This window comes from Octopus bimaculoides, chromosome 3, assembly GCF_046866305.1.
Source record: "Octopus bimaculoides isolate indiv1 chromosome 3, ASM4686630v1, whole genome shotgun sequence".
In the NCBI taxonomy this organism is placed as follows: Eukaryota; Metazoa; Mollusca; class Cephalopoda; order Octopoda; family Octopodidae; genus Octopus; species Octopus bimaculoides.
In genome coordinates, this window is record NC_142930.1 from 16,049,441 (window position 1) to 16,072,812 (window position 23,372).

At 34.2% G+C, this 23,372-nt stretch overlaps 1 non-coding gene and 1 pseudogene across 1 annotated transcript; one reads left to right on the plus strand and one right to left on the minus strand.

Moving 5' to 3' along the window:
* Positions 1-11,774: 11,774 nt before the first annotated feature.
* On the minus strand, positions 11,775-11,881 carry LOC149136459 (U6 spliceosomal RNA). The gene has a single exon (XR_016241292.1). It is a non-coding gene; the product is annotated as a U6 spliceosomal RNA (small nuclear RNA).
* Positions 11,881-11,933, plus strand: LOC149136460 (U6 spliceosomal RNA; annotated as a pseudogene).
* Positions 11,934-23,372: the final 11,439 nt, after the last annotated feature.

A 23,372-nucleotide genomic window follows, 5' to 3' on the forward strand; every position in this document is an offset into this window, starting at 1 on the left:
TATTCTCACAATCGCTTCTGGAGTGGTTTCGTTTCGTTTATAACCTGAAGTATATCTTGTTTTTTTTAACACAATACGTCTATAAAGGGGTTTTTTTTTTTCTCGGAGGAAAAGTTGCCGCGCCTGGCTTTTGAATGACACACATACGTCAAGTATTGATAAAGTTCTTTTTCTATAGAGCTGCTTTTTGTTGCGTTATTTGAATTTTTTTCAAACTTATGTATACTTTATATACTATCTCTATATACTTCAGGCCGGGTGATTTGAACCTCTTTCGGAAGGGAAACTAGTAAGTGCCATCGGCCAGCAGCATCCACAGCGAAATATGTATCTAACGTTTTGGCTTCCAAGCCAAATTCGTTTCGCCTTGCACTAAAGTATATTGTTATTTTTTTTATTTTTTTATTTTACCATAACATCTACAAAGGCATTTTTCTGGACACACGCACACACACACACACGCAATACACACAAGCATGCACGCACATACACGTGGATAAATAGGTAGACATATATACAGACAGACTGATAATTGACTGACTGACTCACAGATAGATAGATAGATAGATAGATAGATTATTGTAGCAATAATAATAATAATAATTATTATTATTATAATTATAATTATAATTATAATTATAAATGCCATGACGCAGTACCAAGCAGTGGCTGCCATGGCTTCTGATTTTAACTGATTGAAAGTGTTATGTACGTTGTTTGGTCTTGGTGTAAAAGATGGGCTACAGCAAATATTCTACTCAATACCACAGATTTGCTCGTCAGTTGTTAGACCTTAACCAGTTAAGCATGTCACTTAGTGGCTGACGATATGTGCATCTCTGATCACGAGCAGAAGTAGTGGGGAGGGGAGCATCATAGCCACGTGCTGAGAGGGACTATTTGGGGTTTAAATAATTCACTTTTGGAAACATGGGTGTTTCATTCAACATCCTTAAACAACTCTTATTCAGGGACCCTTTGAGCGGGATGGGATACTAGACCTGAAGAAAATTCTAACTAGGTCCCGCCTGTAAGGTCATTCACTGTTAATCTTGATATGAGATCACCATGTAGTACACATATGGTTGTGGTGCATGTGCCTGATGTACCCTTATCAGACGGGTAGTCATGATAGGTATACCGGGCTTCATATATTTTACCCCAGTGTCACTTCAATGGCATGCACTGCTCTTTCACTCAATAATAATAATAATAATAATAATAATAATAATAATAATAATAATAATAATATTGTAGGATCAGTCAAGTGATTTGGTAAAAGCTATTGGTTAATCTCTAGCATAAATGAGGCTTGTAGAGAAAATACAATGACTCTATAATTGATCGATAAATTTCATTAATCAATGCTTAAAATACACCTTATCCCTCACCGAGATATTGTAGATGTATGTGCATGTGTGTGTGTGTGTGTGTGTGTGTGTGTGTGTGTGTGTGTGTGTGTGTGTGTTATGCAGTGTTGTTACAGTGCTCTATTGTACTGCAGTATCTATAGATTTTAGCCAATACTCTATGTAAAGACTTACAAATGCCATGTATTTAAACAGAGTATCGTCGGGGACATTCATCAATAATTTATTAATTGAAATATGTGCCAAGAATACGTTATATATGCAAAACAATTTACACGGTTTACTCAAGCTGTTAGTCGTAGTAGGTTTATAAGCATTTCTTTCGTAAACAGTCAAGGAAAATACTAAGTTGTTGATGAAATCCCAACAGAGAATGACAAATAGTCAGGTTTGTTTTTCAGTTTTGAAGATATTTTATATAACAGTGAAATGTTTACATCTGTTTCTTATATAAGCTGTCACAAATAATCTATTTATATATGCACAATGTAGCATTGAAAAGAAATACGGTAAACGAACCAGTAAAAGACATACGTACATACAAATATACATTATATATATATATATATATATATATATATATATATACACACACACACACAAATATATATATATGTGTGTGATGGCGCATAGCCTAGTTAAGCTGCTGCATTTACGATCGAGAGGTTGTGGGTTCAGTTCCTAGGCAGGGTAGTGCACCGTGTTCATATCACGTTATACTGCGATCACTTCGACATCTGACACCTGACCACCGCGCAACTGTAGAGACAGCGTCAATTTAATGGAGGGAGTGAGTTAATGTACGCCACATGCACTTGATACCTATAAATAAATCATTTTACAGGTAGGTCACCCATCACCTATACGTTATATGTAACACAAACATTATTAGACGTATTCAAGGAAGTGAGCTGACAGAATTGTTAGTGTGCCGGGAAAAATGCTTAGTGGCATTTCGTCCGTTTTCAAGTTCTGAGTTCAAATTCCGCTGTAGGTTTTTTTTTATTCTTCGGTTCACATGTATATGTATGTATGCATGTATGTATGCATGTATGTATGTATGCATGTATGTATGTATGTATGCAAGCATACACATAGAGTATAAGCCATCGTCATATTCATGATGATCACCATTGTTTGCAGAGTCGTTCATGTGAATCTACATTACCAACATGATTTTGAAGGATATCTAGCAGCTGTTTGTAATTGGTCACTCGAGAACGGAAAGGCCTCCCAGTTTTCTCATACAAATCAGGGGATTGAGAAAAGTGTTTCTTTCTTTCCATTAAGAAGTTTCAGGTTACGTATGTTCATGGGCTAATATTAAATGGTGGATTGAATCAAATTATATTGCGCCCGAAATCTTTTCTTATTCTTATTTTTAACGACTTTATCTTTCATCCTTTCGGTATCCAAACCGAACCGGTCGAACAGTGGGATTGATGTAATTGACTTATCCCTGCCTGAGATTGTTGGCATTGTTCATAAATTTGAAACTATTATTATTCTTGACATGAATATTCATTGTGATCTCAGCAAAAAAAAATTGATAAACTGAGAAAATATGAAGATTTGCTCATTAAAATTGAAAACATCTCAAGACAGTTACAATACCAGTGACTGTAGGAGCACTAGGAATGATTAAAAAAGGAACTGAAAATTATTTGAGAATAATTCCTGGCTAACCACCCCTGCAAGAAATGCTTTAACTGATACTTCACACGTATTGAAAAGAGCGTTGTCCATGTAAGAACGATTACTACCCATGTGTTTTAACCTTTCATCCTTTCGGGGTTGATAACATAAGCACCAACTGAACACAGGGGTCCATCTAATCGACTAATTCCTCCTCAAAATTGCTGGCCTTGGGCCAAAATTTGATTTGAAACCATTATTATTATCATTATTATTATTATTATTATTATTATTATTATTATTATTATTATTATTATTAATATAGAAAGGAAGATATAGAGTCAAAATTAAAAGAAGAGTGCCATTTATCTAGTGAACGATATTTCGACATCTCGTGTGTCTTCAACTGGTTCAAAAAATAAATTTGTCAATCTACTTCATTTTGGTTAATATAGAAAGGATTGAGGTAACTCCTCCTGAAGATATAGAGTCAAAATTAAAAGAAGAGTGCCATTTGTTATCTAGTGAACGATATTTCGACATCTCGTGTGTCTTCAACTGGTTCAAAAAATAAATTTGTCAATCTACTTCATTTTGGTTAATATAGAAAGGATTGAGGTAACTCCTCCTGAAGATATAGAGTCAAAATTAAAAGAAGAGTGCCATTTGTTATCTAGTGAACGATATTTCGACATCTCGTGTGTCTTCAACTGGTTCAAAAAATAAATTTGTCAATCTACTTCATTTTGGTTAATATAGAAAGGATTGATGTCGAAATATCGTTCACTAGATAACAAATGGCACTCTTCTTTTAATTTTGACTCTATATCTTCAGGAGGAGTTACCTCAATCCTTTCTATATTAACCAAAATGAAGTAGATTGACAAATTTATTTTTTGAACCAGTTGAAGACACACGAGATGTCGAAATATCGTTCACTAGATAACAAATGGCACTCTTCTTTTATTATTATTATTATTATTATTATTATTATTACACCGGAAAAATGCTTCGCGTTATTTTGCACGTCGCTATGTTCTGAGTTCAAATTCTGTCGAGGTCTATTTTGCCTTTCATGCTTTCGGGGTCGATAAATTAAGTACCAGCTGAGCACCGGGCTCGATGTCATCGACTTGTCCCTGCTCCCCAAATTTCAGGCCTTGTGCCGATAGTAGAAAGGATTATTATTTTTATTATTATTATCATTATTATTGTTCAGTAGTTTTAGTTTTATAACGTGCTTTCACATCACTACCGAGCGCAACTCTGTGCGCCTTGGGTATGTGCTGTGGTTTGCTGTGGTGCTCTTATGTCTACTGTATTGAAAGTGTATACATTATTATTATTATTATTATTATTATTATTATTATTATTATTATTATTGTTATTATTATTATTATTATTATTATTATTATTATTCAGTAGTTTTATTTTTATAACGTGCTTTCACTTCACTACTGAGCGCAGCTCTGTGCGCCTTGGGTATGTGCTGTGGTTTGTTGTGGTGCTCTTATGTTTACTGTATTGAAAGTGTTTTGCGTAGAATGTGTGCAGTACCCAGTAGTGCAATTTTCTGTATGTTATATATATTTGTAAGTCCTGGTGTTTTTGTTATGTATTTGTCTGAATATTTTTTTATTATACCTAAGGCACCTACTATGATAGGAATTGTTTCTGTTTTTAGATTCCACATTCGAGTTATCTCTATTTCCAGGTCTTTGTATTTTGAAAGTTTTTCCATTTCTTTTAGAGAAACGTTGTCATCTGCTGGTATTGAAACATCAATTAGAAGGCATTTTTTTCCTTCATGATCTTTGACAACTATATCTGGTCTATTTGCCTTAATTTCTCTATCTGTGTGTATTGGCATATCCCAGAGTATGGTTGCTTTCTCGTTTTCTGTGACCTTTTCTGGCGTGTGTTTATACCATCTTTTTTCTGTTGCTATTCCATAATGTTGGCATAGCTTCCAGTGTATATAGGTCCCAGCTCTGTCGTGTCTGTGAATATATTCCTTCTTAGCCAGGACTGGGCAGCCAGAGATAATATGATTTATTGTTTCTTGTCGATCTCCACATATTCTACAGTTACTTGTTATATTTCTTTTCATTATGTGTTTTTGGTAATTTCTGGTGGGGAGGCTTTGGTCTTGTGCAGCAATTAAAAATCCTTCAGTCTCTGCTTTGAGTCCTGAGCTTCTCAGCCATCGCTGGGATTTTTCTCTGTCTATTTCTTTCGCATTTAGTTTAGCCCAGTATTTACCATGTAGGGGCTTTTCTTGCCATCGTTTTATCATGGTCCGTTGCTGTTCTAGTTTTAGTTTGGATTTCATTTGTTTTATAGCTTTTGTTGTTTCTTCTTCTTCTTCTTCGTATTTGTTAGGTAGATTGATTTCTTGTTTGTATTTGTCAGCTTCCTTAAATACTGAAAACAGTTTTTTGTTTTGCTCGTGTTTTGTGGCTATTTGTATTAGTTTCCCTTGCTTCTGGAGTAGGTATTTTTGCAGTCCTATGGTGGTTATTTTATAATAGTTTTCTAGCTGTATAAGACCCCTGCCACCTTCTGTGCGTTGTATATATAGCCTTTCTATGTCAGATTTTGGGTGGTGCATCCTATATCCTGTCATTATTTTTCTTGTTTTCCTGTCTATTTTACATAGTTCGTTTAGTGTCCAGTTAAGGATGTTGTAGCTGTAGCTTATAACTGGAACAGCTAAAGTGTTGATACCCATTATCTTGTTTTTAGCATTGAGCTCTGTTTTTAGTATTGATCTAACTCGTCTATAGTACTCTTTCTTTATTTTTTCTTTCATTTGTGTATGTTGTATCCTATCTAGTTCATTGACTCCTAAATACTTATATGGTTGGCTTTCGTCTAGTTCTCTTATTTCATTGGCTTTATCTAGTGTTATATTGCTACTTTTAACTAATTTTCCTCTTTTCAGGGTTGCTTTGGCACATTTTTCTAATCCGAATTTCATTTCTATTTCCTTGGTAAAGCCGTGTACTGTCTGTAGTAGTGTTTCTAGCTCTTTGTCGTTTTTTGCATATAATTTTAGGTCATCCATATATAGAAGGTGGCTGACTGTTTTTCCATAGCATTTGTAACCGCATCCAGTTCTATTTAGCAATTCTGTTAGAGGTGTGAGTGCCAGGCAGAACAGGAGTGGAGAGAGCGTGTCTCCCTGGAATATTCCTCTTCTAATGGGGATGGCTTTCGTTTTCACAAGTCCCTCTTTTGTTTGGAGCTGTAGCACTGTCTGCCATTTGTTCATTGAGTGCTCTATGTATTTTATGATAATTGGTGCCACCTTGTTTATGGCTGTTATTATGTTTATTATTATTATTATTATTATTATTATTATTATTATTATTATTATTATTATTATTTTTATTATTATTTTTATTATTATTATTATTATTATTTTTATTATTATTATTATTATTATTATTATTATTATTATTATTATTATTATTAAGGCAGCGAGCTGGCAGAATTGTTAGCACTCCCGGGAAAACGTTTAGCTGTTCTTACGTTCGTCCGACTTACGTTCTGATTTCAATATTCCGCCTAAGGCAGCTTTGCCTTTCACCCTTTCGATGTCGATGAAATAAGTACCAGTTACGCACTTCGGTCGGTGTTATCGACTCATCCCCCACTTCCCCCAAAAGTTCAGACTTTGTGCCTTTTGTAGAAATGATTATTATTATTATTACTATTATCATTATTATTTTTTTTATTATTATTATTATTGTTCAGTAGTTTTATTTTTGTAATTTGCTTTCACTTCACTACCGAGCGCAGCACTGTGCGCCTTGGGTATGTGCTGCGGTTTGCTGTGATGCTCTTATGGTTACTGTATTGAAAGTGTTTTGCGTAGGATGTGTGCAGTGCCCAGTAGTGCAATTTTCTGTATGTTATATATATTTGTAAGTCCTGGTGTTTTTCTTATGTATTTGTCTGAATATATTTTTTATTATACCTAAGGCACCTATTATTATTATTATTATTATTATTATTATTATTATTATTATTATTATTATTATTATTATTATTATTATTATTTTATTCCAATAATTTCTCCGTGTTTAATATGAAACTATTTCTTCCTTTTTTTCTTTTTTTTTTTCTTTCTCATTCGCTGTAACTCCCGGCTTTGTTGATTGATACTTTGTCAAACAGCATGATACTTATTAGAATGTAAACAAAGACATCAACCACTGTGTCAAGAAAGTGTGCCAATCACAAATTTATTTTTCTTTTGCATTCTCTATTTGCTTTTTTGCATTTTGTTTCTTGTTTTTGGTTTCTTTTTTTTTTTTAATTACTTTTAATGAGTAACCTCCTGCTACTATCATCGCTGAATTAAGAAAAAGAGGTGGGGAGTAAATCTTTATGAATTTGATAAAGTCTAAATAACGAAACCTATTCATTTCGATTTTTATCCAAAGTCATCGAATAAAACACTGAGAAGAAACTCAAATGGTCATGAGTCATAATACTTACCTATTTAGTACTTCTCCATAACTAGTGAAAAATACTAGCATACACACATACCTATCTGCGTGGGGACGTGAACACACCAATCGATGGGGGTGGGGAAATACAGACAGACACAAATATATATATATACATATATATATATGTGTGTGTGTGTGTGTGTGTGTATAGCGTTCATACACACATGATTTTTCTCGTCTGGCCGTAAAGCCTTTTCTATTTGTTTTCCTGTCTTGTTTTTTGTCCGCCACTACATTCCTCCATGGCAAGATTTAATTTGTGTATACAAATTTAATTTGCGGTCCATGGGATGAGCCGTTTTAACGATGCGCACTGCCCAGCTCTTCGAAACGCCGGTGTTAAAATGGGGGTAGATGATGAAGTAGAATGTTCTCTATGTGGCTTGCGTGTTTTCTCTTCTACGTTTTGTTTGCAATGTCCTGTACCCAGATATGCACCTATACATACAGGTGGATGTCGGTATGCACATACCTGTACGTATACATGCATATATTCATTTACTATTTGTTTTTACATGTCTGAACGCAGCGTCTCCAATTTGTAAGTAGTTTTCGTAACTTCATATTTTCCGGCGCTACTCTATCTCTTTCTCTTTCTCTTCCTCTATCATTTTCCCCCTCTCGTTCTTCCTCTGTTACTTCTACGTATCTCTTTTTCCCCCCTCGTACTTCCTCTCTTTCTCTTTTCCTCTCATTGCTCACCTATTCTTCTACTTCCTCCCTTTGTTTCTCCCTCTACCACTCTCTCTCTTCACCTTACACCGGCATGGTCACATGCTTCCAGTCAATAATCCTTTTCCTTGGCTATTGCCGAGCAAACACGCGAACTTACTTCGTCCCTACTTTCAAGTTCGTGCCTCACAGCGTTCATACACACATAATTTTTCTCGTCTGGCCGTAAAGTCTTTTCTGTTTGTTTTCCTGTCTTGTTTTTTGTCCGCCACTACATTCCTCCATGACAAGGTTTAATTTGTGTATACAAATTTAATTTGCGGTCCATGGGAATAGCCGTTTAAACGATGCGCCCTGCCCAGCTCTTCGAAACGCCGATGTTAAAACGGGGGTAGCTGATGAAGAAGAATGTTCTCTATGTGGCTTGTGTGTTTTCTCGTCTACGTTTTGTTTGCAATGTCCTGTACCCAGATATGCACCTATACATACAGGTGGATGTCGGTATGCACATACCTGTACGTATATATGCATATACTCATTTACTATATATATATATATATATATATATATATATATATATATATATATATATATATATATATATATATATACACCACACATACACCACACACACACCACACACACACACACACATATATATATATATAAAATATATATATGTATGCTTGTATATGTGTGTATGCGTGTATGTGTATATATATAAATGTATGTGTGTGTGTGCATATATATTTTTTTATTCTTTTATGTTTCAGTAATTTGACTGTGGCCATGCTGGAGCACTGCCGTTAGTCCGAAGAAATCGACCCCAGGACTTATTTTCTGTAAGCCTGATACTTATTCTATCGTTCTCCTTTGCCAAGCCAAACTGCTAGGTTTCGAGGACGTGAACACACCAATCGATGGGGGTGGGGAAATACAGACACAGACACAAATATATATATATATATATATATATATATATATATATATATATATATATATATATATATATATATATACGACGGGCTTCTTTCTGTTTCCGTCTACCAAATCCACTCACAAGGCTTTGATCGACCCGAGGCTATATTAGAAGACAACTCGAAACCATGTGGCTGGGAAGCACGCTACTTACTGCACAGCAACACCTGCGCCTATGTATATACGTAAATATGCGTATATATATATATATATATATATATATATATATATATATATATATATCTTTCCTTTCCCGAGCGTCTAATAAGACTATCCGTATCACGTCCTTACTTTGTTGTTTTTTTGTTATTGTTTTTGTCTTTTTTTGAACCTACATATACATATATATATATATATATATATATATATACAGAAAGGGAGAGAGAGAGAGAGAGAAATATGAATATACGTGTATATATATATGTGTGTGTGTATGCTTGCATTTAAATGTTTATATATATGCATATACGTATATATTTAAATGTGCGTATATATATATATATATATATATATATATATATATATATATATATATATATATATATATATATATATATATATATATATATATATATATGTGTGTGTGTGTGTGTGTGTGTGTGTATGTCTGTATCTATATATGTATATATATAAGTGTATGTGTGTGTGTGTATATATATATATGTGTATTATGCGTATATATATACAAATACGTTTATATAGATATATCAGCATATATACGCATATATACAAATATGTTTATATAAATATATCAGCATGTATGAATATATTAAAAAAAGTACACCATCAATATATTGGGGATAAATTTAATCCACTACTCTCTTTGTCATCTTCAAAATTTGATATTGGGCCTACGTAAGAAATCAATATTTATCTGTCCATTTCCACCCCTCTTTCCCTCCCTTCGTCTCTCCCTTCGTCTCTCCCTCCCTCCCTTCTTTCGTGTCCCTTTCTCTCCTTTTTTCTCTCTCTCTCTCTCTCTCTCTCTTTCTCCCTAACTTACTCACATATCTCCTATTTACGCATTTGTCTCTTCTATCTCCGTCCTTTGGTAATCCCCAAATTAGTTTTCTCTAGAATTTGCCAATTGCAATTATCTACTCCAGGTAATCTCCTTCAAACTTGGGATTAGTGTCCAATGCAGTGAGTATTGTTACCAATTACAAGCGTTTTTGCATTCAATTAATCTTTCTAAAAACTTTACACACAGATACACACCCAGTAATATATTTATACATATCTACATACAAACATACATGCATACGTACATTCACACACACGCATATACATGTATCTTTTACTTATATATACGATGCATTCAAATACATATATATACACATACGAATAAACTTGCGTGTGTTTGCATGCATGTATATCTTTCAGTGTGTGTATGTATATATGTATACGTTCATCTCTCTCTCTCTCTTTCTCTTTCTCTCTCTTTAAATATATATATATATATATATATATATATATATATATATATATATATATATATATATATATATATATATATTCTTGTATTCTTTTACTTGTGTCAGTCATTTCACTGCGGCCATGCAGGAGCACCGCCTTTAGTCGAACAAATCAACCCCAGGATCCATTCTTTGTAAGCCTAGTACTTATTCGATAAGTCTCTTGCGCTGAGCCGCTATGTTACGGGGACGTAAACACCAACATCGGTTGTCAAGTGATGGAGGGAGGACAAATACAGACACACAAATATATATATATATATATATATATATATATATATATATACAACAGGCTTCTTTCAGTTTCTGTCTACCAAATCCACTCACAACGGTTTGGTCGGCCCGTTGCTATAATACAAGACACTTGCCCAAGGTGCTACGCAGTGAGACTGAACCCAGAACGATGTTGTAGGGAAGCAAGCTTCGTACCACACAACCACTCCTGCGCCTATAAATATCTTTAACGTTTTTCAGCGCTAAAGCTGCGATCAAACTGGGGCACCATCATTGACTGCACTACACCATTATTTGGAATCTCCTTTGATATGTGGCATTTGGTAAATGAGGGAGCTACCCTCATCTGTGTTTCCTGTCATGAGGTAGGCTCATTTGGAACCCTTGACAGGAGGAGATGGGATCCAGTTTTGTTTTGAAGACACCTACATCCACACCATGCAGGTCTCTCAGGCCGTTTGGAAGGAGATATATATATATATAAATATATATATATATATATATATATATATATATATATATATATATATATATATATATATATATATATACATATATGTATAATAGAAATATACATATATATATATATATATAATAGAAATATATATATATATATATATATATATATATATATATATATATATATATATATATATATATATATATATAATAGAAATATGTTACAAAAAGAAAATAGAAACTACATGCGGAAATGTAAGGGGAAAGTAAGAAGAAAAATAAGCGAAAAAGCACATTGGAAATCAAAAAACGTAAAGGCTTTTTATGAAAAGTAACGATAGATATATACAATTAGATGAACTGAGGTAGGAATAAAAGTAATAAAAGTAATAAAAGTCATTATTGTGAATTGTTAACGAGATTCAAAAGCAAAAAATATGGAACGCTTCACGAATTTGCGTGTCATCCTTGCGCAGGGGCCATGCTAATCTACTCTGTATCGTTCTAATTTTAGTATATGTACTGCCGAAGCAAGTACTTGGCCCCTGCGCAAGGATGACACGCAAATTCGTGAAGCGTTCCATATTTTTTGCTTTTGAATCTCTTTAACAATTCACAATAATGACTTTTATTACTTTTATTACTTTTATTCCTACTTCAGTTCATCTAATTTTATATATCTATCGTTACTTTTCATAAACAGCTTTTACTTTTTTTGATTTACAATGTGCATTTTCGCTTATTTTTCTTCTTACTTTCCCCTTATATATATATATATATATATATATATATATATATATATATATATATATATATATATATATAGATAGATAGATAGATAGATAGATAGATAGATAGATAGATAGATAGATAGATAGATAGATAGATGTAGCGAGAGAGAGACAGACAGACAGACAGAAACAGAGAGACAGACAGAGACAGACAGAGAGAGAGTGAGACAGAGAGAGGTGTGTAGTGATATAATGTGGAAGATACTGGAGGAGTTGGCACCAGACATTGGAATCGAGAGCTATAGCAGAACCCGTTGCAAATTTCCCATTTTTCCTAGTTAGAGTGAGGACCATGTACTGCAATAGCTTGAGATTCAAGGGCCCACAGCTAAACGCGTTGTCAGAACATCTGAGGGATCTTCATGGAGTAGGGGTAGATGTTTTTAAGAAACAACTTCACGTCTTGCTATCCAAGGTCCCAGACGAACCAATATCAAGTTAGGAGACTCAAAAGAGGGCAGTAATATCGAACTCCCTCCTTCACCAAAGGCCAATCACTTAAGATTGGCCATTGAAAAGGTGATTATACTGGCGGTGTTTCGAGCTGAAAAGTGTAAAAGAATAAAATTATATATATGTATATATATATATATATATATATATATGTGTGTGTGTGTGTGTGTGTGTGTGTGTGTCTGTGTGTGTGTGTTTATATTTGCACATTTTTGCATATATATGCACATGCATGTATATGTGTGTTTGTGCGTGTGTGTGTGTGTGTGTGTGTGTGTGTGTTCGTGTGTGTGAACGTCTGTGTGTGTGTGTGTGTCGTTAGCCAGCTGGAGATGTCTTCCTGAGGCTAAAAACAACAGTAACATCGTCCTCTATGGGACCGCCACATTTAGTTTGCAACTATATTTTACGATATATATATATATATATATATATATATATATATATATATATATATATATATATATATATATATATATATATATATATATATATATATATATATATATATATATATATATATATATATATATATATATATATATAAACTTGTTACAAGTTTAAATACGCTTGAGGTGTATTCGATTCCGTAAGAAAGTCATTCATTTGAGGTGTAAATATCACAGAAACTACGTAGTCGTTGAAGGCGGCGAGCTGGCAGAAGCGTTAGACCGCCCTGCGAAATGCTTAGCGGTATTTCGTCTGCTACTGCGTTCTGAGTTCAAATTCCGCCGAGGTCGACTTTGCCTTTCATCTTTTCGGGGTCGATAAATTAAGTACCAGTTACGCACTGGGGTCGATATAATCGACTTAATCCGTTTGTCTGTCCTTGTTTGTCCCCTCTGTGTGTAGCCCCTTGTGGGCAGTAAAGAAATAGGTATTTCGTCTGCCGTTACGTTCTGAGCTCAAATTCCGCCAAGGTCGACTTTGCCTTTCATCCTTTCGGGATCGATTAAATAAGTACCATTTACGCACTGGGGTCGATATAATCGGCTTAATCCGTTTGTCTGTCCCTTTTTGTCCCCTCTCTGTGTAACCCCTTGTGGGCAGTAAAGAAATAAGAAACTACATAGTCAAAGCAAATGAAACTAAACAAGCTTAATGTTAAGTAACATAAGATTTATTCCTCCAAAATTTGAATGACAAATTCAAAGGTATGTGGATTCCGTGAACGATTTCACAAATGTTCAACATGCGTACCGCCTGAGACACGGCATACGTCAAGTCGGTAGTCCAGCTCCTTCCAAACAGGCTGCAGCATGTCTTGGGTAACAGCCTCCAGTGTGGTAGTGATTATCTGCTCTAGTTCCTCTAGGTTTGCAGGAAGAAGGAGTCATAGACCAGGCCCTTCACATAGCCCCATTTTTGCGCTTTCGCTTGTCATCTGCCGTTATGGCCTGCACGTGTTGCAGTCTGTAGGGTTTCATTAGCAAGTGTTAAACTGTCGTTGGAGAAATCTGGGTTTCCAGACTTCTTCTTCTTCTTATGGACTTCTTGGGGCTTCGCAAGAGTTTTTGGCGAACCCGCTCGACCGTCTCTTCCTATGTTAGTCCAGATCCTTTCGCTCTGCACAGACAGCCTTCTTCTTTGAATTTTTTATGCCATGTCTAAATCTGCATTGCCGCTGGTGACTTTTTCGAGAACTCTCTTACAAATGCCCGCTGCACAGTCTTGTTCGACTGTGTTCGAGCATACTTCAACACACAAAACCCCCTTTTCTTCCAGTGAATGCAATTTCTATACCTGAAAAGATAAACATATCAAACATTAAACATAAAATTTTGACTTGTTTCTACATATGCTGTTAAATTTGAAGTCATTTGAACAAGAACTGGCAAAGTTATTAGATTGTGAAATGATACAAAACTTTTTGAAACAGCCTGTATGTGCGTATATATATATATATATATATATATATATATATATATATATATATATATATACCGGAGTAAGCACATGAAATGTGCAACAAGGTGGAAAAAAGAGTACTCAAATACCAGAGGTAGAGTAATATGCTTTATTTAAAACTGTCCGATGAACGGGAACGTGAAACTCAGAGTAACGGTTTTTTTGTTATATTTCTGCTGCTTTTAAATAAAGTATATATATATATATATATATATATATATATATATATATATATATATATATATATATATATATATCAGAGTCTTAATGACACGAAATATCACTTGAGAACTTAAAATATTCATAGTATATTCACTAGAATTAGAAGACTTTAAAAAAAAATTAATTAAGATTCAAAGAAATTGCACGATATAATTACATTTTTCGTCTTGTAAAGAGAAAAAATTTCCGTAGAAGCTGACATCTTTTTAAATTGGTTAATTTCAAGAATTTTGCAAGTTGAGAAGATTTGCCACTCTGGAAATGTTTCAACAGGAACACAACCATCACGACCTATTTCTTCAAGAATATGGTCAGACAAATTAAAACTTTCACTACATTATCTTAAATTTAGTAATACATTTGCTTTTCATTCTTTAAACATGATATAAGAAAGAGTTGATGCATTTATCTTTCCTGGTTACGAAAACGTTATGCCTTGTGCGTGTATTTAGTTTCAAAGTCACGTTCTCTTTAGACTAAATTATCTTTTTTAATTAGAACTGTCAAATTTAAATTAATACAGTATAACATTTCTTACTAAGACATTTGCCTTCAAGTGTGTATGAAAGGATAGTGGGTCAATTGGATTGATGTTGATTATGTGCTAGAAGGAAAGAAAGTAGTTTCATTTCTGATAATACCAGAGATAAGAGTCTTGTTATTGTTAGTATATCTGTGGCAAACTTTCGGAGAGTTAATTGTTCAAGTTGTGCGGTGTACATTATTAATTACAGTTATTATTTTGAGGCCCCGATAACAGGCCGCTGGTATTTATATAGTATTAAACACTTTCGGTATGCAAATTAGGGACTCCTTCATAGAGTAACTGCTGCATTTGTTGAGTATATAAAGAGTTTGGCTGCTTGTTCTCTAGAAACTGTCAGAATGGTGTAGACGCCTCTGATGAGAACCCAATAAAATTTGCCCTGTTTATAATTCTACCATATGTTATATATATATATATATGTATATATATATATATATATATATATATATATATAAGTGTATGTATGTGAACAGTTGCACCAACGTGCATGTATACAGGTATGCCTCTTAATTTTCGAGAGCTGTACATACAAGATTCTTAACTAGCAGTCAGTGCCATATTCAAGACTGAACATTCCTACTTTTCTGGAAATGCATATGTAAAGCATTTTAATAGAAAGCAAACGGGAAGCTAGATAAGGAAAATGCGATAGAATCATAATTCTTCGATGTCTCTAGTGACTAAACATATGGCCTTAAGACACAAAATTCCACACACCCTCCGAGTAACAAATTACTGAAGGATTTTGAGTGCGTTTTATTTGAGATAAGAAAGGCAAGATTTATTCTCACATAAACACCTTTCAAGAGCGGTGAAAGAAAGATAAAACAGCACTTAATAATTCGAAAACTACTTATTCATTCTAACAAACAATACATTTATGAGAAGAAAATACTTATATAGTCTCACCTTCTTTCAAGCAACATTACAGTTGCGTACAGAAAATAAGTATCCTCACATGAGCCATCAAGTTTAAAATAGATCATAGAGCCGAACGTTTTGCAACATGAATGCCAAATTACATTTCAAGATTATAATGATTGTCTTCAAGTTTACTCCAGTATAGGTTAATTGACCCCGCATCAAACAAAATATATCTACTTAGTAAATATACTAAATATATTTTAAACGCGACTATTGCAAATAATTAATCTAGCCACGAGTTTAAAATTATTGAAAATAGCTTCATAGTATTCCATCGATCTTTCAAACATAGACAATAAATAAATCGAAAGTTTACACAGTTTGACTTAGTGTAATCTTACTAATTGATTAGATTAGAATTTTACCCCTATTGGCGATTTGAAATTAGAGTTACCATGCACGCTAGCAAGTCTTTACTATATTTTTTAGAAAGTGTTTCGGTCAATGTAATGGTGACATGCTATTTGATGTGACTAAACAACTCATAGAGTGTACACTGTACATTTGTGTAAATATTTTAATGTATAATATAACTTAATTTTGTGACATATTTTTGGCCTATTGTTTACGCTAAGATTTTATAGTTTGGGATAGCTTTATTTAGGGATTTGTTTCAGGTACTAATTTTTACTTCATAAAGTGTTTTATTTTTATATCAGAATATGAATTTTTGCTGTTTTTTTAATTTTTATTCTTAACTTTCTTCATATTAGAGTCAAGTTCACTTTGAAATGTATTTTAATCTGAAGAGCATTTAAGTTGAGTATCATGTCTGGAATGTTGGATTCAAAGAGGTCTTGCTCCAAAACTCTTAGAGGAACCATCTTGGAAGTATTATCGTGTCTTCACGCCGTAGTAGTAGCTAGCTGAGAGATTCAGACATGATATAACGAAATTCCTATAATCTTGCGTGCCATCTGATAGTAAGAAGAGATACCGCAGAATAATTATCTGATATAGCCAAGAATGGCTTAAATGGCAAGAACCACATTGCAAAAACTGTCAGTCGTTTATAAATAAGCGTTCCCTCCATAACGCAGAACAGTAAAAATTATTTAATACACATAACTTTCAAGTAAGCTACGCCTAAAACAAGAGTAAGAAAACTTAATAAAAAGGATATGAACTTAGTTAATCAAGGCAAACTGCATATCCAGTAATATAAACGAATGTTCCTCTTAATCGACCATGCAACGTTGAAGTCACCGCTCCAACCAAAGCAAAATATTGTACGCAGACATTATGTAGATAGAGTAAAAAGAATATATTTAAACGACATTTCAACCATACTTCTTCCAAGTATATTGAAAAGAAGAATGCAGCAAATCTATTCAAGAGATACAGACTATACAGAAATAGTACAAAAAGTCATGAATTATGCATAGCTGAAAAGAGTCTTATAGAAAACAACTTTAATAATCCACATACTATTAAAACGTCAGATCAGAGATTTTCAAAAACTGTCACCATATTGACAAATGACTACTGACACATTGGAAGATTTCGCTACTTTCTGATTAATTGGATCAAAACTTTACAATTTGCCAGGAAAATATTATACCACTATAAGACGCATTCTGTCACTATCGCCTTTGTTATGTATTCGTTAAGCATGCTGGTAACTCACAATAAAATATAACAAACTCAAAGTTACTCTCGTAATTTTATCTGATCAACTTATTTACTAATTTTAATTTATTTAAATTAGCACTTCTGTGCCATACTTAATAATTCCTTCACCCTTTATATTTCTAATTGATATATAATGCAATATCAAAAAGCGCAAGAAAAATATAATCTATAAATGTTACTGATGTCCATGGGGTTGAGTGTGCATTCTCACGATTACCCAGCATTCTTGGGGATGAGGTTTCCAGTCCTGAAATATCACAAATGGACGATACTATTAAAGGTATTTGACATTCTATGTATTAATTACTACGATTTTGTTCATGTAAACACGCGTACTCATACACTCATACCACACACATATACACTCATACCTACACCCCACTGCGCCTAACGGAGTAATGGGACCGATGTCATAAAATACGATATGCCTTCGGCATCAAATCCTGGTGAAGCAGTTCCTTTTCTTATCTTCGTTTTTTTTTTTTCATTCAGAAAGAAAGTGAAGAAGAATCTAGCTCAGTACTGACTGGGAGATTATTACATTACTCAGCAACTTCAGTGTCCTGAAAAGCAAAGTTGACCTCGGTAAGATTTGAACGTAAAACGCAGGGGATGGAACATATATTGTAAAACATTCTACCTAACGCTTTAATGACAATTCTCCCTTCTACATTAGACAGGTGCTCAGCTGGGTTTGATCAGCTTCCGATTTGCACCCTGCCAGCAGCAGTGCGTAGCCCATCCCTCTAAATCCAAACCCTCAAGTTGACTTACTCTACGGTTCCGTTTGCAGACTTAATGGCCTTCAACTATGCCACCCCTGTAAAGCCTAATCAGTTGAGAATCTTGTAGAGCCAGTATTCTTGCAAAGCTTTATACTCCACCTCTATAGGCTTTTAATATATTTTCTAGCCTCTGTTCAAGCATTAAGCCACAAGTTCTTGGTATTTAGGACGATTCCTTTGAGACTTGATTAACAAACTCTTCTCCGGGCACCTGTTTCAGGATCAACATTTGCTTTTTTTGTTCGTTTGCTTTTCCTTCAGAAATAAAACTCATGTCTGGCCGTAGTGATGTTGGTGCTGCATACTGTAGAAATTTCAGCAGTCTGTCAAGACAAACATGCATTTGCCAGCTAGATGTAATGCAGAGAAGACCCACCTGTTTTGTTTTTTTTATATATTGTTTCTGTCTAATTTTAACAAATTTAATTCTCTTCTTTCAAGCTGATGGCAGTGACTAGCTCTTAGCAACCGCCTCAGAACTTGATCATGGTACCAACGAGAGCTATCTTTTCTAGTGGCTTTGGGACAGCTAGTGAGATGTTTTAAGAGTTTTCTTTCAGAGAAAACGAACAAGATGGTGATGCATTCTTGTTCCAGATGTCAAAGTGAGCAGAACTTTACAAGGAATCATAAACAACCTGGACAAAGAACCATATATAATAGAGGTTTACTTGCATAATATCTGATCAAGTAAGTCTGCGTTGCTACACATGTTCCCTGCAATTTGAACCCTATCTCTTCCTCTGCGCCTGCGTGGACCACTTGTGAATGAGATTATGTCTCTCTTTGCTCTAGACCTAGCCAACATGGATCTTTGACTAGTATTTCAAGCCGGTTCTGACAGTTGTCAAGACACCCACCAGTTCTTTTTGCCTTAAACGAGATTCTGCCATTTGCACTGCTTTTTCAGCCTTCCATTTCCTTCTTTTTGTCACCTTGATCCTATGATACATTCTGATCCTTGGAGACTCTGCATTACAAGGCTTCACTGACTCGTTTTACCTTAAATTCTACTATAAAGACACTGAATGGATGCTGCAAAATGTTACTAGTCTCGTACAGGGCTGCACTGTCGAGCTGCGGAGACACTCCAGTCATAGAGAAAGCAACTGATATTCTTTTTGTAGCATTCTTCTGTTGTTAATGAAAAAGTGTAAACAGTAGATGTTATGGTGGTGGTAATATCTTCTGACTTATTGAATTGGACCATATATTTTATTTTCTCTTATCTCACCTTTCTTCTTAGTATTTCTATTTTATTACACAGTTGCACCATTTTCGTGCAGAATAGATGATGTACCATATATTATGTACGAGCTTTTTAAAGCCTTCAGTTAAAATGTCTAGACATTCACGTCGGTAATAAGTAAAGCTCCAACTACAGGTGCGCACCAAACATTCGAAATTCTATAAAAAGTGGAAATGAAACATACTTAATATGGAAGTAGTTAGAGTCTTTAGAGCGTACAGTTACATCGAGACATATTATGCGGTTGCTCGAACGGCTAGAAATAGCAGTCATACTTACTTGAACTCACTTCCCTAAAAAGTTAAGAAAGTATATAGTTCTATACCTTATGAAAGACGTATGGTCACAGATTCAACACTTTTGATCAGAATTCGCATTAATTAGAATTTAGCTGGACTTAAACAAGAACAACAGCAACAACAACATTATAACAATTAGGGAAATGTGTATATAGTCAATCTACTAGAAATAGCAGGCAAATTTTCCTCATATGACACTCTGTCATTTTTAAAACTGTGTGTCATATTATCACAGTGACTAGTGAGTACGTAGATATATTTTATTTGAAAAGCAAAAATGAGATCACAGCTGAAACATTCTTGATCACAGGTTTACTTGATAAGGGTTTCACTTGAAGTTAATGAGCAAAAACTGTTGTATAAATAACAGCAACAATGAAAATAACAATTCTCTAATTGAGAAGCCTCAACATTGTTACTCAGTTTACTAAAAATTACTGGCAAATTGTTCAAACGCTATTGCCTTCGTACAAAAAATAAAACAACTGACACATCGGATGAGGTAGTCTTAAGCATAGTATGGATGGGGAAAAAAACAAATGAAAGGATCATGTCTAGATTTCATATAATCATAGGGTCGTTCAGTACAGTTTAATGTGAAACTACTCAACAAAAACAAACATAAATTTAAGAGAAAAAAGCAACATATCAAATTTATGCAAAACTGTCTGGTGATATTCTATATTGCGTACGTTGTGAGAAATAAATTGGTAGATTCCCATAACAAAAAAAGGGTTTTGCGTTTTTTAGAAATTTAGTGAGGAAGGAAAAGCTGCGTCTGTAGCCTTTGCTGATCTCCCACATTCGTGAGATTAATGCGGTTAATGTTTAATCTAAGCGTCTGTAAGTCGATATCAGCAGGAAAAACGGAGGCAGAAAAGGACTTCCAGTGGAATAACATATTGGGTAAGCAGGATTCAGTATAACGGTTTGTGCAAGTTCTGGCTGAAAGTTGGTAAGATAAAAAATGAGTAACGTAAGGAACGTTGATTCTGTCGGATGTGCGATTGTGTCTGGGTGGAGTTGGCATGCAATTAGCTACTTCTGAGAAAACCATGCCATTTTAGTACTAATAGAAAAGAATAGGGAGGTTTAGGAGAAACCATTCGAGTGCAAAAGATTGTAGTATGTCGGTAAGTTTTTTACTAATCAGCTGGAGAATTTTCTTTTCGATAAAGCCTAGTATATAGGAACAGCATTCTATTTTTGGGCTTAGCTGATCTATTTTTGAAACCTCGAAAGAGGAAGGTGACAAAACTTTTCAAATGCAGGTTTTTCCTTATATAACAAGAAAATAAGTTGTGAAACTATCTGTTGAAAGGATCGATATGTTACACAACTTTCGATACAATACTTTATCAACTTTCCAGTATTCACGTGATGTCAGAATGGAGAATTAAAACTTGTTTGAAAGAAAGAAAATAATACAATTAATACGGAAACAGGAAAATGTGCTGTCGCTTTGACACCTATAAGACATCTATTTGAAATATAAAGACATTGGAACTATTCCACAGCAGCCAATCGATGTTTTAAACTTCATGCAGCGCCGCCAAAAAGATCAAATTCGTACAAAATGATCAAACCAAACAGCTTATATTGAAATATTGAACTATAGAAACAAATCGTGACATTGAAGCATCTACTGATATATTAGTTCACAGTCTACAAATACCGACACCACTTGAAGCATTATTCCACAAAACAAAATTCTGTAACGTTCAAAAAGGCAACAAAGAAGCCTCTACGCTGCTGTACGACCTGCTAGAAATAGCAGTCTAATCTCTCTCAAATCACGCTCTATCGTATTAAAATAGAAAGTAATGTAATCCTAGATACCTCTACGCTATTGTCAGGACTTGAAAGTCTTTTATCTTATGTCCGTTCGATCTGGGTCGACTTAATTCTAAACAACAACTATAACTACTCTCTCCTCTACAATATTGCATTCTACTAAACTATAGTAGTATACCTCATACACTTCTAAACTACACGCGCCACATCATACACTTCTTAGCTGCAACTAACACATCATACAATTCCAAACTGTGACTAATACATAAAACAATTCCAAACTGCAACAAACATATCATACACTCCTAAGTTCCGACTAATACATCACAAAATTCAACACTACGACTAATACTTCGTATACCTCCACTCCACAACTTCATACTATTCCACATTTCATCTAAAATATTTGGATACATTGTACAAAATTGATGTGTTACACCACACTACATTCTTCTCTTGGCACGCTATTATGGTTCGTTGCATTACATTGCAGATTACCTCGACAATATTTCTGTTATACACTGTATTCACTGCCCTACACTGTACAAGACAACGAAAAGAGTCAACGAAGGAGCCGGCCCGTAGACACTCGACCTCTAATAAAACAGGAAATCTCTCTACATAACACTCTACTATCTTATAAGAAAGTAAATTGGACAACATCGTACTAAATACACAGTGCCCGGAAATAAAAATTGATAGTCAATAAATATTATTAATATAATTTTCCTGCTTAATTGTCGCTGAACAATGGTTTAAGCCAAATGGAGGCTAGATTATACTGCATAGGAAATTTAAAAGGTTAGATCACAAAGACATTAATTATATACATTTTTCTTTTATTTTCCTATTCACCAAAGAAAAGAATAATTTTGTCGGATGAAGCTAGTATTATAAATCAACTGTAATTTCAAGCATCAAGCTTGAGGGCATTAGGAAAACATAGAATTAAAACATGGAACATTTAAAATATCAATTATTAATTAGCGACAGATAAACGAATGTATTTCTGAAAATATGCCTCGATATTTTCATGTTTTTTGCATCATTGGGGGTTTTGCCGTAAAGTTGAACGTATGCAAACAGATAAATTGTCATCGTATGAAGAAAAATAAGTTACACTTATACATACAGGTGAAAATTCTGTAGAGATTATGCCAACGATAGAGTCACTGCATGGTCGCTCAAATTGTAAGAAATAACAGCCAGATTATTTCCAAATCCCACCATAATTTCTTTAAAAAAGGAAGGGTCCATAAGCCTATGTAATGCTCGGTATACAGAAAGGCTAGATCAGTGGTTCTCAACCATTTTTTAATGTATGGACCCCTTTGATGACTAAATTATCCTGGTGGACCCCGTAGCCATTCAACATTTAAACACCAGTTTTATAGATACATCTTTCAAAATTCTTACTTTGTTTTT